Raw genomic sequence first — 2,500 nt, 5'->3', positions numbered from 1 at the left:
TCCACTTAGGGAGAGACGCTCCGATCGAAGCAACAACCACACTTTTGTGCCGTAGCCTCTCTCCTTAGACGGGAGGCGGCGGTCCGCGCGCGCGCTCGGACGCGCGCGGCCAGGCTGATCGAAGGGCCACGATTTTTATCTCACCCTCTCTCTTCGAGAGGGGAGACCACGATGGTTGAGCGAAAAGCGTTTCTTCGCGAACGCAAAAATTTTGAACGATTACCCTGAACGGTGGATCACTTGGCTCGTGGGTCGATGAAGAACGCAGCTAATTGCGCGTCAACTTGTGAACTGCAGGACACATGAACATCGACATTTCGAACGCACATTGCGGTCCACGGATACAATTCCCGGACCACGCCTGGCTGAGGGTCGTTTTAGTACCCCGAAACTGCTTGCGCTCCCGAAGCGCGCACGGCCACGGCGCGCCCAGACTTGCGCGCGTCGCCTGTGCCCTGTGCGCGCTTACAATGGCGTACGAGCGATCGTTGGACGTTCGCCCGAGGTGCTGTGTGCCGCCGTACGAACGGCCGGCGCACGCCCTGGGCGTCGTTTGAAATGACACCGAGGAGGAAGAGAGAGCGCACAAGCGTGCACAAGGATGATAGCGAGCGCTCGCGCGCGCCCAGAGACTGTCCTCGAAAGAGGAAGTAGGACTGTGCGAGGGGAGAGTTTTTCGTATGTGACGAGAGAGATGTGGAGAAGAAAGGGACGATGACGAGCGCGAAGGAGGAACGACACCCGCCGCCTGCGGCCGGAGCGTCGTTGTCTCCACGATATATTTTAGTAGCGCTGTCTCTCGCCATTTTTTCTTTCTCTCTCTCTTTAATCTCACACACACTGCTCTCGGCACTCTCGCACTCTCCGGTCTCTCGGTGCGCCAGCGCGCGCGCGCGCGTCGTCGTCCGGCGGTACGCGGAGAGAGATTCGGCTCGGAGAGCCGACCGCGTGTCCGAGTCCACGAAGTTCTCCTAGTCCGTCGCGTGTAAACGCGAGGCAGGAAAGAAAATTGGGACCGGCACGCGTCGTCGTGTACTCGTCGTATTCTCTCCTTACGTTACCCTAACCTAACGCACCACCGAGTGTTGTTGGATTGGCGATTGTGTTTGCCTCTCGCGCCTCACGCGGTATACGCAGCTGCCGCTGCTCTCACGTCGACGTTCTCTCCGTTCTTCGTAACTTGAACTTTCCTCCCCGGAGGAAAGAGAAAGAAGAAGAAGAAGCGCGAGACGAGCGACGCGGAGGAGGCGGCGGCTACCAAACTAAAGCTTTCGACGACCTCAGAGCAGGCGAGATTACCCGCTGAATTTAAGCATATTATTAAGCGGAGGAAAAGAAACTAACCAGGATTTCCTTAGTAGCGGCGAGCGAACAGGAAAGAGACCAGCACCGAATCCCGCGGTTCCGCCGCAGGGAAATGTGGTGTTTGGGAGGATCCGCTTATCCCGAGGTGTCGCGTCGCGTCCAAGTCCATCTTGAATGGGGCCACTTACCCGTAGAGGGTGCCAGGCCCGTAGCGACCGATGCGCGTCTCGGGAGGATCTCTCCTCAGAGTCGGGTTGCTTGAGAGTGCAGCTCTAAGTGGGTGGTAAACTCCATCTAAGGCTAAATACGACCACGAGACCGATAGCGAACAAGTACCGTGAGGGAAAGTTGAAAAGAACTTTGAAGAGAGAGTTCAAGAGTACGTGAAACCGTTCAGGGGTAAACCTAAGAAACCCAAAAGATCGAACGGGGAGATTCATCGTCAGCGGCGCTGGCTTCGCGTCGGTCGGCGATGTCCCGCGGAGTCCTCGCGGCTCGCGCGCGGGCACGCTACCGTGCGCCGATGTCCGGTGCTCGTCGTCGTGCACTTCTCCCCAAGTAGAACGTCGCGACCCGCTGGGTGTCGGTCTACGGCCCGGGTGCGGTGCCTGTCGCGTCGCCGGTAAAACGGCACGCGACAAACCCCCGGTCGCCCGGCCGGCTGCTCGGCGGTACGCGCAAGGTATCAGGCCGCACTCTTTACGGTGCGTCGAGACCGTCGCAAGCGCGCGCCACGGTACTCGGAGGTTACGGACTTTGCGCCGTCCCCGGTCCTGGCCCGCTGTTGGTTCAAGTACGGTACACCTTCGACAGGCCTGCGAACGTCTCCCGCGGTTTCGCGGGAGACCGATACCGGTCGGCGACGCTACTGCTTTGGGTACTCTTAGGACCCGTCTTGAAACACGGACCAAGGAGTCTAACATGTACGCGAGTCATTGGGACTTGTCGCGAGACCTAAAGGCGTAATGAAAGTGAAGGTCGGCCCTGGCTGTCGACCGAGGGAGGATGGGCCGCGTCGCGATGCGGCCTCGCACTCCCGGGGCGTCTCGTTCTCATCGCGAGAAGAGGCGCACCCAGAGCGTACACGTTGGGACCCGAAAGATGGTGAACTATGCCTGGTCAGGACGAAGTCAGGGGAAACCCTGATGGAGGTCCGTAGCGATTCTGACGTGCAAATCGATCGTCGGAACTGGGT

General features: G+C 59.4%; 1 non-coding gene and 1 pseudogene across 1 annotated transcript; both read left to right on the top strand.

The window, feature by feature from the left end:
• The first annotated feature begins 220 nt into the window (after positions 1-220).
• LOC145948842 (5.8S ribosomal RNA) lies at positions 221-375 on the top strand. Its single transcript, XR_014427486.1, has one exon. It is a non-coding gene; the product is annotated as a 5.8S ribosomal RNA (ribosomal RNA).
• Positions 376-1,275: 900 nt separating this feature from the next.
• On the top strand, positions 1,276-2,500 carry LOC145948846 (large subunit ribosomal RNA; annotated as a pseudogene; the record flags this gene model as incomplete).

This window comes from Prenolepis imparis, unplaced genomic scaffold (assembly GCF_030444845.1).
Source record: "Prenolepis imparis isolate NDT839.2.m4 unplaced genomic scaffold, iyPreImpa1.0 SCAF_758, whole genome shotgun sequence".
NCBI lineage: Eukaryota > Metazoa > Arthropoda > Insecta > Hymenoptera > Formicidae > Prenolepis > Prenolepis imparis.
Note: the sequence above shows the minus strand (reverse complement) of the source record. Positions and strands in the feature narration are given on the sequence as shown.